At 46.6% G+C, this 15,601-nt stretch overlaps 1 protein-coding gene across 5 annotated transcripts in view; it reads left to right on the plus strand.

Annotated features, from left to right (window-relative positions):
• The first annotated feature begins 900 nt into the window (after nucleotides 1–900).
• Nucleotides 901–15,601, plus strand: part of LNX1 (ligand of numb-protein X 1) — a 128,077-nt gene continuing 113,376 nt past the window's right edge. For 2 of the 5 annotated variants that reach the window (XM_055340949.1, XM_055340987.1), the window contains exon 1: nucleotides 9,979–10,162. The gene's annotated coding sequence lies outside the window, so the exon portion shown is untranslated. Of the gene's footprint in view, nucleotides 1,551–2,180; nucleotides 2,353–9,978; nucleotides 10,163–13,047; nucleotides 13,099–15,601 lie in introns of those variants that run through there. The other 3 variants (XM_055340967.1, XM_055340958.1, XM_055340977.1) reach the window with 3 other exon arrangements.

A 15,601-nucleotide genomic window follows, 5' to 3' on the forward strand; every position in this document is an offset into this window, starting at 1 on the left:
GATCCACTTTTGCTTTTCTATGAAATCTCATGTGATCATTTCCAGGGGAGGAATATGGTACTGATAGAAGACAGCCAGTCAAGCAGGGATAAAGAGGGTAGGTGGTATACGGATTCTATAGAACAGGGAGAATTGTGTGAGAAGGGGTGGGTTACAGGGAGAAATAATGGTTTAGAGAATTTGACTTTGAGAAGACTGACACTTGGGACTGACCTGTCAGTGACCCCTGGCATGTGGTTCCTGGTTCCTTCGTCCTGGAGAAGATGCTACCTTGAAATGGGTTGAAGGTAGAGCAGGAGAATCATAGATCTTATTCCAACTTCAAGTTCAGAGTTGGTGTATGCAGCAAGCCCGAGGGGCAGAGATGAGGAAGGGACATCCTAGCACCATTGTTGTCCCTCTGCCAAAACTTTGCAGCTACATGATGTTGAAGAATGAGCATCTCGCAGTACACCTAGCTTGCTGCTGCATTCACTGTAGTCACAGCTGTGAGTTTAATGAGCAGATGGAACATGAACAGTGTTGATCCAGTTGCAGCCAAATCACCTACAAGGGCTGGCCACCCTGGGGAGACACTTTAGTGAGAGTCACCTAACATGGGGGTGTGAATATGCCTGCGGCAGGACATGTTAAAGCTGTACTTCCAGTCCACTTCCTGGGGCAACTCAGAGAAAGTGAGATTGGACTGGAAGGGTGACCTCTCCCCTTGCCAAAGGACCACACCACTTCAGGGGGACAGCCTGAACCAGAAGAACCAGCCTGGCCACCCTGAGCTGATGGCCTGCATTGATATTGACAAAGCCTCAAATTAAGACGGTACAAACAGGGAACTTGGAAACCTAGGGCCTCTGTTACCAAGACCAGTTAATAACACTGCTCCTGGCTCTGAACTCTCCATAAATGCCGAGTAAACTGAGCTGAAGGGATTTGAATGCAAAATGCAGATCTCTTCTCAGACATTCTCATCTCCCAGGGGCGAGGGATGATTTCCTGCTGCCTTACCTGTACTTTGGCCCCTCAGTTGCAGTTGAAGTCAACATTTCCAATTCAGGATGAGTTAAGCCACTCAGTAATGGAGGACTCCAGGAAAGGTCTATGGTGATAACAACCCCACGGCCTCATAATTGGCAAAGGACAGTAGGTTCAAGGATTCATTATTCTGTGATAATCTAAACTTTGGACTGGAAGCGCAGCTTCCATGCTGACTTTGGGAGTAGATGACCGCTCCTGCTGCAGAGTTCCCAGGACTGGACGTGGGGAAGCCCTTCCTGCACATCATCCCAGCCCAGGTGCACTGCTCCACCTCACGGCTGCTTCATGACCACCAGGAGGTCTACCCTTGTTAACTCCAGGCACCTTGTCATGGAGAAGTGACAGGTAGCCATGGAATTCAGCTCTAAGAAAGGCCTGAAAAGGCACCCATCCAGGTTCATCATCCAAGTTGAAAAGGAGCGTCTTCACCTGCTCATGATTCGAGAAAAGTCACATGAACTTTCCATTGTTGAGACTCTTAGTCAGAATCTGACCATGAGTCCATCTCCTCATTAATGGTGAGTGGTCTTCGTTATATTCTCGTTCTTATATTCTTTAATTCAGGAGAACTAAAGGACAGGCTTCTTGGCTCTGATCCTCATTTTTGAGGACCTGCTCTTTCTTGGACGGAAGTGAAATTTCACTGAGAAAGAAAATGCTTCCCCACCGAGAAAGTTGGCTTCCTCTGTGTTTATCACACCTGAGAAGGCCAAGCAATACGATTCCCCTCTTGATTTTGCCTTTTCCACTCCATCTCACAGGGACATTTTTTGGAGGGGTGTGTATCTGTAAACACTTTATGTTACTAGTTATTAAGAATTTTCAGACTCCCTCAGGATAAAGTTTGGAGAAGTCAGGCTCTTGGGCCTGGACTCTATAAGACAGCAGAAAAGACAGCAAATCCATTGGAGGGTCACGGTGAACAAAATGGTAATTTGTCCTCCATGAAGGATTGACGGCTCAGAAAATGGAATTAAAAGGGAATTAAATTACACCAGATGCTTTCAAAGCTTATGAGGTTTGAGATGGGGATCTTTAAGAATAGCTTACTGAAGTAGACCGATCCACAGTAAAAGAATTTCAGTTCTACAGATGTAAATATTCTACAGATGTTTCTGGCACTTGCAGAGAACGGGTCTTTTTTTCAGATTCTTCCTAGGATGCCAGCAATTCTGACTGTGGTCATGAAACTTTGAGACCACATGCAAGGAGTGATTTGTCTTTCTACCCTCTCAGAGAACCCGTCCATACAATGTGAAGACCGTAAGTTGTAAGAGGCCACAGGTTCTCTGGGGTGTCACACATAGGATCCAAAAACAGGTGAGGCTACTATAATATTGCTAGCTGGGCAAACTCGGACAAGTACTTTTTAACAACTTGGAGCCTGTAGACTAGAAGAAACAAGCCCGTACCCTCCTTGCAACTGCACCTGTGCCACCCCCCCATTAGGTAATTTCCACCTCTGATTGTTTAATCATTGGTCTTAAACTCTGCTTATTCTTTGTGAGTTTCTGAAAATAGATCCTTCACATCCTTGACACTGACTTGTGTATTAGCAGTGTTTAATAAATTTGTTGGATAAGCAAGTGAAAGAATGGAGGGGTGAATAATGAATGTCTAGATTGTAGTATTACTGTAGCACTTCAATGGTATAAAATCATCTCCCTTTCTGAAGTCCACAGGCCTAAAGTGCTGGGAGAAGGAAAGAGAACCTCAAGATTTAACTTGACGTGAGTTTCTCCATCCCCTCCTCCTCCCTTTGTCTTGTATTCATCTTTAGTTCTCTATTTTTTTTTTTTTAGATTTTATTTATTTATTTGAGAGAGAGACAGAGATAGCAACAGAGAGCACAAGCAGGGAGGAGAGTGAGAAGCAGATTCCCCACTGAGCAGGGAGCCTGACGCAGGACTCGATCCCAGGGCCCTGAGATCATGAGCTGAGCTGAAGGCAGACACTTAACCGACTGAGCCACCCAGGCGCCCCTTTTAGTTCTTTTAACTAATATTTATCACAGGCATTGGGCTAAGTTCCTTCCTGACACTGGGCTGAGTCCTGAGGGCCTATGAAAAGCTGTATTCCCTACCTGGCTAACTAGAGACGAGACGGTCTTTTAAAAATGGCAATCCATGAAATACGGCTGAAGTAGAGTGTGTGGCAAGCTCGAGGGAGGCACAGACCTCGGGGAGGTCACTGAAGGTTCTGTGAAGGAGATGACATTGGAGCTGAGCCCTGCAGGGGGAGGAGGAGTCTCCCAGGCCAAGGGAGGAGTCGTACCTGAGTCTCACATCTGCCTGCCACCAAGTGGGCATGTTGGACAGGTTACATTACCTCCCAGAGACTCCGTTTCTTCATCTGTTAAGTAGAGTTAGTTCCTGGGATTTCTGCCAGGATTCTGTAAAAGAACACAGATAATGTGCATACTGTCGATCTGGGCAATGGTACATGAACAATAAATGTTAGGGTAAGAGCCTGGAAGCGAGAGATGCTAATTATTTATGGGAACCACAAACAGGTTTTGGGGGTATCTAAGGAGAACTGTTCTCCATCTACATTTGAGATAATTTGAGCAAAGTCCCAAAGAGTAATTATGGAGGCAAAAAGATCACCTTTTACATGGGAATCATTAAATTGAGGAACAGTACCTGGAACAAGGGAAAAAAGAGCTTGAGGACTCTGGGACCAGGCAGACGTGTGAGCAGCAGTTTCTCAATCAGAAGCCTGCCCAGAAAAGACCCAGAGCTTGGCACAGCACAGGAAATGTCTGGCTCGCTCCCAGGACAGGAAAGAAAGAAGCAAAACCGGGCTGGCCTGCTTGTTCTTTCCCATTTTCCCAGTCAGGGACTCCCAAAGGCAGAGTGAGCCAAGGGTGGAGCCGGTCAGGGTTCACTTTGGAAACCACTTTTGCATGGAAACGGGGATGTGTAGCAGTGCTCCTCTCTGACACAGAGTTACTCGGGCACCTCAGGTCTGGTGCACGGTGTTCTGCGGATGGGAAAGAAATGATATAACTGAGTTTTGATAGGCAGGCAGGGCCCAGACCATGAAAAGCCTAGGGTGCCAGGCGAGGAAAATGAACCGAGGGTGGGGTGAGCATCAAGAGGGAAGGAAGAAGTGGTACAGGAATGCCAAGGAGAGTAACGAGTACAGCAGACACTGCAGGACATCCCTAAAATAGTGGCACCAGTCTTCAGGCTTATGGGAAGAGAGAAGGCTAGAGCCACAGTCCCACCAGGTCACTAGGAAGTGGAAGATGCTGGCCAGGATGCGCAATCTGGGCCAGATAAGCTTGAAGTGAAAACAGTATGGGAAAGATATTCTTGGGTGACCTCCAGGAACCAGGGGACATAATCAATGCAGAGAAGAAGGCAAAGTGTGAGTAAGTGAGTGAAGAACCTGAATGGTGGCTAATACAGCAGAGAATGGCATTTCTCAGATTTTTTGAGATGGAAGATTGGGAAGTCATAAGAAGATCCAAGAGGTGGCCATAAGAAGCAGCAGCTTAAGAGGAGCAGAGGTAAATGTCCTCAGAGTTGAGGAGGCCAAGGATGCTGGAGGGGTCATCCACAAGGACATGGAAGCCCTTAGAATGAGGCCAAAGTTAACAAGATGAAGAGATATCTTCTATCGTTGATACGTGGCCCTGGGTCATTATTACAGCTGCATATGAAGGAACCAATAAAGAACTGGTTCAGTGGATCACCAAAGAATGGACTGATCCACCTGGTTTATGCAGGAGTGGAATCATATTAACATATTTACAGCTGTGGAATATAGGCCTTGTGAAAATTTTAGAGACCGCCAACAATGAAGTCCGTGTGTGTGTGCGCGCGCGTGCTAAAGAAGAGCATGCTGGCCACAAATATGTGCCACGTTCACAAAATAGGTGCCAAGTCCAATAACTAATGTCCTCCCTCCCCACCCCACCCCCAACCCCGCAACCCCCCCAACCCCACAAGTAGCACACAAAGCAGAGAAGTGTCTGCCCCTAAACCGTAGATCCGTAGAGCGTCCTAGAAGTTCATCTGCACGGCAGGCAATGCGCAGGCCCTGAGGTTGTGAGAGAACCAGAATCTCTTCCACATACACGGACCAGACGGCATCTATCACATCAGCTGATCGTCGTGATTATTACTATTATTTTCCATAATTGCCCTTGTGGGATCTGCTTATTTGCATCATGCTCAGCACTTGTAATTAGCCAATGAAAGATCAGGGGCTAAGCTCGTTTTAAAAAAAAAAAAAACCTGAGGCCAATATGATGGAATGTATACAGTAATTTCATCTCATAATGCTGAGTACTTTCAGCCAAAGAGGCTTTTTCTCGAGATGTGTTTATTAAAATCACATGGAATATGTTTTGTTGTGGCCTTTAGTCATCGTAGACAACTCTACAAATATGCCATTAATAAAAAAAAAGGAAGCAAACAGGGGCTAAGTAATTCTGACGAGTCATGAGGCATGGTCTTAGCCGTAGGTTCACTGCAGGAGGAGGCCTTGAGCATGCCAACCTTCATTGTGTTGATCTAGAAGGAAAGAGCTTTGAAAACAGACCTCCTTTCTCCCCTTAGATTTCCCTGTCAGGATACATAAAAGAATAAAAACTAATCAAAAAGCCCAAGTGAGCTGGCTGGTTAACCAGGACAGGCCCAACCTTGAGTTCAGAGAGAGTTCTAATGGGATCCACCTGTCCCTCCAGACAACCATGTTTACGGGATGTGAGGCCTGCCTCTGAAGAGAAGGATGATCATAAGGTCGCCGAAATGGCATCTCCTGGAAGTTTAGCTCCACACTGAAAACATGGTCACTCTTTATGTTTTCTGGATAAGTCTACTCTTATTTACAGTTGTTGTTATTGACTTTACAGTTGTTCTCTGTACTGAAGAGTCTATTTTTTGCTGTATTCAACCTTTCTTAAAATGTCACTCTTTTTTTTTTTTTAAATGTCACTCTTAATAAGTTACTCTGTGCCCAAGATGCTGAATTTCTTCCTTCCTTTTTTTTTTTTTTTTTTTTTTTGGTCCCAATTAAAAAAGCTGATTGTCCATCATAAGCGTAGTAGCCAGAAACACCGTGAAGACCTGAAGCAGTCAGCCCTTGAAGGTCTTTGTAATCTGGTCCCCCCTTAGCCATACAAATGTAGCATGCAGTGGATCCTCTTCCCCCTGCCTCCCCCAGCTGCCCCCACCATGCCTTCCTCCCCAGCACACACAGGCTGGGATCATCCCTGCCTCCGTCTATGCTGCCACCCCGTTCAGAACTATGTGCCCTTCTCATCGTCTCGCCAATCTTCCAAGGTCCCACACATTCTCCATGAAGTCCTCCCCGATGGCACCAGCCAACACTACTCTTTTCCTTTCCTGACGATCCCTCCATCTTCTGTGAAGCAAGGCATAGAAATTACACTGTCTTTGGACTTCCATCTTGAAGATTCTGAGGTTACCTCTGAGCTACAGGGTGCCATGGCCCTTCAGCAAGGACTAATGGTTCCCCTGTATGGTATGGGAGGAAAGAATGGAACAGTGTGAATTTAGTAGTTGCCACCCCGGCCTCAACCAGCCATCATGGCAGTGGTTTGTCCTGGAACTTAATTTCAAGTTGTCTCATATTATCCAATTGTATGTAGTTCCTTGTTCTTACGGCTGTCCTGATAAGATTTTCAGATTTTAAGGGGATGGACTATTGAAGTTATAAAGAGAAATAACCATAAAACATGTCATTGAGACTTACAACTGATCATTCTGAAGGGGCCCCTCAGGTTGATCTTCCATTCTTGGACTTCGTTTGACAGGCTTCAAAAAGATGATTTCAAGTGACACGTTCAGGGTGTGTTTTCTCATAACTATGGGCACAAACATGCCTCCTAGACTTATGTGGTCTATGTATAAAGTAGATTAATAATTCATTTGCAACGGAAGACACTTCTCCCAGAAACTACACCCCCTCTGGGCTACTTCCACTAGATACCTCCTTCTGAGTAGAGGGTGGGTAAGAAGCTTCGTTAGTATCCAAGAAGTTGCCTGGTGAGAATGAAATCAGAAACTCTCCTCCCCTTCTTTCCACTGGTTAAAACTGCTCTGGGCCCTTAAGTAAGTTCTCAGCCTTTCTATGCCTTGGTTTCCCCAGCTTTCAATGCAAATAGTACCTAACTTACAGGGCTGTCGTAAAAAGTACTTAGAACATAAGTGGCGCTTGCTAAGCACTTATTTGATGTCAGCTTTTTATTTTATTAGTTATATCTTTTCCTCAATACTTTAGAAATATCATTTCCTTAATAATGCAATGGAATACATTATTAAGCTCTTACTCCAATAGCCCTAATGGGATAATGAAGTCCCTATTGATGTTTTTATTTGACCTTTAGAGATTATTCTAAATCCGGGAGTACCAAGATCTAGCTCACTCAGGATGGCTGATTGTGTGAAATACATCTACTTTTTTCTCTTCCTCTTCATTTATACCCCACACCAGAGAGTGAGCTCCACTCCTGCTTCAACTCTTGTCCTTCCTTTTTATTCCTCAGGCCATATATGCGGATGGCTGAGCATATATGAATACAGCGAGTGAAGCCCCACAGCCTGGAGGCCTTTGGATAAAGCTTTATGCATCGTCACTTCCTATAAATTCTTCCTCCCCAACTCCCCCCACCCCCTCCAAACAAAAAATCTGTGACTCCAGCCTCGCAGGACAGACTTGGTGGCCCTAGAAAAAGGTGAGGCATGATTGACATGCAGGAAGGGCAGGCGGCCTCCAGACTGCTGGGAGGCTGGGCCTTCTAGATGATTCATCTGCTTGGTGGCTCGCCCTGCCCTTCTCAGGACTCAGGGGACACCCTCCCCAGGTGAAGGAGAAGCCTTTGCTTTGCTGATGTTTCTCAGCTCAGCATAAGCTGGTGGATAGTACTTTTCCCAAATGACCCACACGGAAAAGGGTTTACCTCTTCCTCTTGTTGTTAAGGAGAGGCCACCCCTGCCTTAGTTTCTGTTGCATAAAAATGTGAATGGGGGTGTTGAGTGGTTTGGGGTTGTGTGTGTGTGTTTTTTTAAGCTTTTCATTCTCTTCACCCAGTTCCAGGTGGGGATGGTGGCAGGAAACAGCCTGGGACTGGGACTCTGGGGTTGAGGAGCCAGCTCTCCTCCTGGTGAGGTATCCAGAGCCCGCCCTGCACCCTGGGCCCTCGACTAGAATTTCTCCTTCTTCCCTCCCTGGTCGTTTTACAAGGTATCAGATGACTGGCTGCACCCAAAGTTGAGGCCAAGAGAACAGAATCAGGACTCCTTCCTTGCCTCTTCCACCCATCCCCCAGCCAGGCCAACCGACCCGCCCAGGGACCCACCAACAACGCTGCAGCAGCATAAGGAGTGACCGTGTGGCACAGTAGGAGGGGAAGAGGGGCACAGACTAGGGGGCCGGGGTGGGGAATAGGAATCCCCATATTTTTTTTTTATCTTTGAGGGGAAAAAATGTCTCTCTGGGCAAGCAGGCCATCTCCTGGGACGGAGAACCCCCCATTTCCCCAGGTAGCACCTTCCAGAGAATGAATAAATTATTGGGAGGTGCTGGACGGGGACTAAAGAACTACGCAACCAGTAACTCCAATGAAGGGAGTTGTTTACAATCCTCTGGAAGATGCCAAAGGGTTTAAACAGTTGGTCATAATTGTTCCCAGCTGGTGCGGTGCTGCTGGCAGGGCTGAGCTGTAGTGTTACTGTCGTTTCCTTCTAGAAGAGCTGAGGCAACACTGTGACTTGCCCAGGGTCACACACCACGCGTGGGACAGAAATAATTCTGACTCCTTCTTCCTGGCTGTAGCCAGCAGACAAAGCCACCTTATTACTGTACTCGCATTCGAATCTGAATCATTTAAATGGCTCCTAATTGCAGGCCTAGAGTCAACTGTCAACGCCATGTGACTGCCAGGCGAGCCACCGGAGGAACCACCGAAGTTTTACAGACCCCTGGATATGAAATTAAAATGCTGTCCTCCCACCGTGGGGGGGGGGGGGGCGGGGTAGGAAAAAAGTATTTGAAAACTCGACCTTGGGGATCCCTGGGTGGCTCAGTGGTTTAGCGCCGCCTTCAGCCCAGGGGCGTGATCCTGGAGTCCCGGGATCGAGTCCCACATCAGGCTCCTGCATGGAGCCTGCTTCTCCCTCTGCCTGTGTCTCTGCCTCTCTCTCTCTAAATGAATAAATGAAACAAATCTTAAAAAAAAAGAAAGAAAAGAAAAGAAAGAAAACTCGACCTTGAAACTGCCCATAAGGGACACCAGGATGGCTCAGTGGTTGAGCATCTGCCTTTGGCTCAGGTCCTGGGATCGAGTCCCGCACTGGGCTCCCTGCAAGGGGCCTGCTTCTCCCTCTGCCTGTGTCTCTGCTTCTCTCTGTGTCTCTCATGGATAAATAAATACAAATCTTAAAAAAAAAAAAAAGAAGAAAGAAAGAAACTGCCAACAAATACCGTGTTTAGATTTTTTTTTTTTTTGATGAATCTGAAGGGTCGCCCGCAAATTTTTTATATGGGAACAGAGGAGCGCTTGGGACTCAAACGGATGCCATCCAGAAAGGCACTGGAGGGTAACTCTGGGCTCTTTTCCAAGCAGTCAGCCTTCACACCCTTCTTTCTTCCGGCCTCCAGAACACTGCCTCGGTGTTTAAATTTCCCTTTGGACTCCTTTACAGGTAGCTCCTAGGGAGGGGGCCAGAGGGGGGGGGGGCCGTGGAAGCCACCGGCTTCCCAATTCAGATCCATCCACGGGGCTGGACGTCGTGCTGTGCTCAGGAAAGAAAGTAAATTCCATCCGGCAAATTGCTCTAACTGATTCATTTGTCCGCACACAGCCGGCCACCTACCTGCCCGCAGGTATTCAGGTAAATGACAGGTGGGCGGGACCTCCTGACTCTTTCAATAGCTGAGGTCCCTGCAATGCTTTATCGGTGAGGCCCCTGTGAGGTCACATATTTCCTGCTCTCCAGCGGCCAATGCCCTCCTCCTGCTTGGGCACCTGTGCACCCAGGGTGAGCCTGATCACTGCTCGGGCGGCCCCAGGAGCCACGGGACTCACCCACAAGGCCTGGGAACCTCGGGGCTGCCGCTGCCCTGAGAACCCCAGCCACGCACCCCACCCGGAAAGGTGAGTTGAAACCCTCCACTCTTCTCTTTTGGCATTTAGACCCCCAGCCCCTGGGGGATCCGCAGGAGGGATCCATTTGGATGGAAAATAAATAAATAAATGAGAGCCGAATGGCTTAGCTGCGTGTTTGTCCCACGGGGAGAAGCCCTTTATGAGAAGGAAGAGCAGAGGGATGCCTTTGACATTTTCCTTGCACAGGAAAATTCTCCCGGGCTAGATATTTAATCCTTTTTGTTTCTCTTAATCATTAAACCGGCCTCTGCTTGTCTGGGAAGTTGATCTGATTTTTTTTTTTTTTAACCCTGCAGTGGAGTGCAGTGGAGACTTTGTCAAAAACCGAACGCCAAGGTTCAGACCTGTTCGGCCCGTTTAATGGGGGTTGGGAGGCCTGTGCCGAATGAATGCAGAGTTGTCTTATTTTTGCTGCATTTGCCTTGTTTGGCCTCACTTTTCTGCGTTCATCTCACAAGAGGCAATTGCCATCTGAACCTCTGAGATGACCTTACGCCTCCTGCCCCCCAGACGGCGGCCCCCAGACAGGTAACTTCTGTGGGCCTCCTGGCCCTCCCCCCTTTCTCCTCCCCAAATAAACACCCAAAATCTACTGTTTTCTTTGTTCTTTGTCGGCTACTTTGGCGTCTGGATTAGAAGTGTTTACATCCAGACCTGGACTGGCTGCCTGCTGACCTTTGGTTAATGGAAAGATTTTCTCCTCCGAGCTTCCAAGAATGGATGGAACTTCAGGTCTGCTTTGTTTTTGTTTTTGTTTTTGTTTTTGTTTTAACTCTTCCCCTTTCTTCTCTCTTGATAGCAAGTATACCGAGGAGATGGCTCTGCCAGGACCTGACTTTTTTATTGCTGTTAAGTAATTTTAGCTCTAGGATCCATTTTCGTTTTCTTAATCCTGATCACTCGGTCTGTACTTCTGTTCTTGACAGCCCGAGAGCCACTCTCTACACCCAAGCGCTGTCCTTAGAGAAGGGAAAATTAATCCAGTCTCCTGCTGGGGGAAAAAAAAAATGAGTCGTTTCCCTCTCAAACCCCGCCCCCCCCCCAAAAAAAAGTGGAGGGAGAAATCAACCTGCTAGAGGGCATTTCCTTCTGGATTCCTTCTTCAGCTACTTTTTGGAGGATTTCGGTTCACAAAAACCTTTGCAGAGGAACAGCCTGTTGGGAGTTCTGCTCATACTCATCCACCCAGAAATTCAGAGTGCGCGTCCACTCTGTGGAAGTCAACATTGAAACAAGCTTAGAAAGGTTTGGTCTCTGACCAGTTGCTTTTCACCACCGCTGGGAATCCGCCCCGGCCTTGTGGCCAGTCTCTCTCTCACACCTTGGAGGCCTGAATTGTTCTGTTCACTGACCTTTGTCTGTTCTTTTCCCCTGAGTGGTGGATTTGGATGGTGGCTACTGGGTTGTCCCTTGCTGGTCTTCTCACTTGATTCAGAGCTTTGTCAGCAGAAGAAAGCAAAAGATCTCTTCGATCCTGAATCTTCTGGAGGGACATGTGTCATTCAAGTCACAGACCTCTCCCCAGGTTGCCCTCCCTGTGGATCCCCGTGGTCTGTTAGCTTTTTGCACAGCAGTGAGGTTATGATTGAATACATCGTTTCATCCCTGTAGGTCAGGGTCCGTTGGCCACTAAGAGGAACAACGCTGTGGCTGCTATGCCCTCAGATCTAAGAGAAGAAAGAAATGACAGAGGCTGGAATGCGGAGTCAGGTTCTGTAGAATGTAGTTGGTCTCTTGGATAATTTACACCCAAGCCTTATCTGAAGGAGTGAAAGACCCACAGTGGTTCCCTGCCTAGAGTAACTTCATCTCTTGGTTCAACTTCATCTCTTGGCAATAAGTAGGGCCCCATTGGAAAATATCTGATGTCTTCCATTTACATTCTTGAACAAGTGATTCAACTTCTCAGACCCTCTGTTTCTTCATCAGGAAAAGGGGAGGCAATCCCAATAATACGCACTGATCGTGAGAAGTAAACGAGGGAATGTGGAGAGGGTGTCTATTGGGTGCCAAATAGAGGCAAAGTCTATTCTTGAAGGATTTTCCTGAGTCCTTGGCAGAGATAGTCTGACCCTACCAAGATAAAAGATCTTCTGTGGTTGCCGTCATTAGGAACCCTGATAGTCTTTGCTATGGTTATTAATTGTGCATAATTAACTCCATTGTTAACCGTTCAGAGAAAGAAAACAGTTCGGGAGACAGGAAAACGCTTAGACTATGCACACAAGCCGGGCAGATTGGTCTGTGCCAGCTTCCAGACCTGCTCAGGAGCGGCTGGCTACTGCTATGCCTCCTGCCCTTCCTGCCTCAGAGCTCTCATTCCACGACAGACCCACCAAACGTGATCCTCCACGGGCCTGCCGTGGGGAGAAAAGTCCTGTGGTCGTTTGCTGTAATCTGACTTAGCAGGCAGCCCTTTCTGCTTGCAACTGTGCTCTCTCCAGGGCAGACTGGGTGCTTGGTTTCCTCTAATCTTGCAGATAAACACCCTTTGCCGCAGCCTGGTGAGCTGTCGTGCCAAGTCACCCAGAGGAGGAGGCTGGGGAGGAGGTGGTGGCTGGTTTAGAGGCTGCACTGCACTGAGGAAGGGGGCTTGTGGCTCTCTTGAATATGATTGCCTCACTAATGGAGTATCCTGCGCCCTTGGATGACCTTGAGTCATTGCATAAGAGCAGCAGAAGTGCTCCAGGCATCTCTAAGTCTCCTGTCCTGAAAAGCTAAGGCAAGTTTCCATCATTCATGAGCAGATTGAGGGCAGAGGTTCATAACCTCCACCCTGGCGTGCTTAGGGGAACCTGGGGAAGGACTCCAGCCTCGCTGCCCATCAGTTTCCTTGCTTACCTTTCCCCAAAAATGGGATGCTACAAGGGTATACAGCACCAGCCTGGGACCTACAGCAGGAGCTAGGTGGGCTGCAGACCGAGGTGAGTGAGTAAGGCTGGCAGGGGAGCAGACAATGCCTCACTAGGAAATAGGGGTCTTGTTTCATTCTTCATGGAACAGTGCTACTGCTTTAGAATAGTGGCTTGGCCTCTGGCATCCGACTGCCTGCGTTCAAAAGTCAGCTCCCCCTTATACTAGCAGGGTGACCTGTGGAGGTGATTTAGCCCCGCTTTACCTCTGCTGTAAAACAGGCCTTTGTTATGAGGACGAAATGAGTGAAATGTGTAAAGTGCTTAGAAGACTGCCTGGCACAACGTGAGCTTTTGCCAGTATTATTTTTGTAAAGGGAGGTAGAGTGAGACCGATCTGGGTTCAAGACCCCCACCATGTAATTATCAGGCTAAATAAGTCCCAAAGTGCTCTTTGTCTCACGTGGCATCACTGGAAAATGGAATATTTCCCAAACCCAGTGTTGAAATGGTTTCATGTAGATTCAATATAAATGGTTTCATTGGATTCGATATAGTAGGTGCTCGATGCGTGGTAACTCTTGTTAGATTGGTACATACGGGCATCCTTGGCTTGATGGCATTTTGCAAATACTGCGTTTTTTACAAATTGAAGGATTGTGGCAAGCCTGCCTGCAGGATGTCTATCGATGCCATTTTTTCCCACAGCATGGGTTCCCCTCATATCCCTTTGTCACATTTGGGTGATTCTCATAATATTTTAAACTTTTCATTACCATTGTATTTGTCATGGTGATCTGTGCTCAGTGATTACAACTCCCTGAAATCTCAGAAGATGGTTAGCATTTTTTTTAGCAAAAAAAAGTATTTTAAATTAAAGTATATGCATTAATTTTTTAGACGTAATGCTTTTGCACACTTCATAGATTATGGTAGAGTGTAAACATAACTTTTATACACATTGGGAAACCAAAAAATTCATTTAACTCACTTTATTATATTTGCTTTATTGCAAAAAATTCATTTGACTCACTTTATTATATTTGCCTTATTGTGATCTTTGCTTTGTTGCAATGCTCGCTTTGTTGTGGTGGTCTGGAACTGAGCCCGAACTGTCCCCGAGGCGTGCCTGTGTAGGAAGCAATTATCACATTGGTTGAAGTTAGACTTCTTAGGCCAAGCTGCAGTTTGGACATAATAACGATGGAGCAAGTAGTTAAGTTGAAGGCCGAAGACTCTTTGAGAAAAACAGATTTCCCAAAAGGCTCCCGAAGGGTTAGAAAGAAAAGCTGTGAACAAAGATGATCTTGCTTCTCTTGGAGCCCCAGGCTAGGGTAGCTGCCAGTCGAAATGCCTGGTCTTTTACAGACCTGTGGCAGTCGGATTCTGTGACATAAACTGGATTCTCTTACAGCAGGGATTCCTAGTGTCCTGGCTTCCAGTGTCTCCCTTTAAGATGTGAATTCCTCACTCGGAGTGGAGAAAATAGGGTCTTCTGGGATTCTGACTACTTGAAAGGCCATTCTGTAAGATGCCGCCAAGAGAGGCACACAAGGGAGGCTCTGAAATGTGTCCTCCTCATCGCCTCACGACTCATGGACCTCTGGGTGGTGACACATAACTATTCCTGCTATTTATGTGCTGGCATAGCAGAGACTCACTTTTATGTGGGTGGCACATTTATGGTCCTCTGACACTACCTCCAAACTATCAAGGGCTTTTCAAAACTATTTGGACGGAAGACTACATCTCTCTTCCCGGGTTAATGGGATTTAGCCACCTTGGATCCCCAAAGAATAAGGGTTACTGTGAAAACCATACAAGTTGTTAAGTTGTTAAGTTAAAGTTGTTAAGTTAAAACTGCACTTAGCTGAAATCAGAAACAGAGACTGTCAGTTGCCTCCTGTAAACCTCATACACTCACCATTTCGTCTTCTCTCATTTTGTTCTAAGTGAACACAGACACCACAGTGACCTATTGCTTAGTTGCAGGGAGATGCATCTCAGGTCAATGTAAGAAAGAACTTTCTAAGAATCAAGGCTGTCCAAAAATCCTGTAGGTTGCCTTTTGAGGTACTGAGTTCCCTGTCACTGAAGGCGATTGCTTCTTGGGTATATTTGGTATATTTATATGTGCCCGGTCTGGATTGCTAAATGCATGAGTGAATACCAAAGGGAATTCGTGTTTCTTTAGCAACACATGTGTTTATCTGTGAAATGAAGGTTATCATTGGTCTCATAGCAGTATTAGAATGATTAAATGAGAAAATACATATAAAGTACTTAGCACAGTATCTTTCACCTGATGAACTTTTCAGTAAATAGTCATAGTCATTATGTTTTATTTTCTCCTATATTCTAAAAAGGAGGAGGAAGAGGAGATTTCTGGTTCAGGCAGGGAGTAGACAAGATGACTTCCAAGTTTGAGATTCACAGTTTTTAATGATAATCTCTTTGTTCCTATTCTTTTCAACCCTGCCCTTCTTCTTCTTCTGTCCTTCTAAAAGAGCTTCTTCCCCTTGCTGGTGGAGCCATGCTCTTTGATGTGATAGATTCACTGGTACAGTAGTATGTG

Source organism: Nyctereutes procyonoides, unplaced genomic scaffold (genome assembly GCF_905146905.1).
Source record: "Nyctereutes procyonoides isolate TBG_1078 unplaced genomic scaffold, NYPRO_anot_genome, whole genome shotgun sequence".
NCBI classification, from domain to species: domain Eukaryota; kingdom Metazoa; phylum Chordata; class Mammalia; order Carnivora; family Canidae; genus Nyctereutes; species Nyctereutes procyonoides.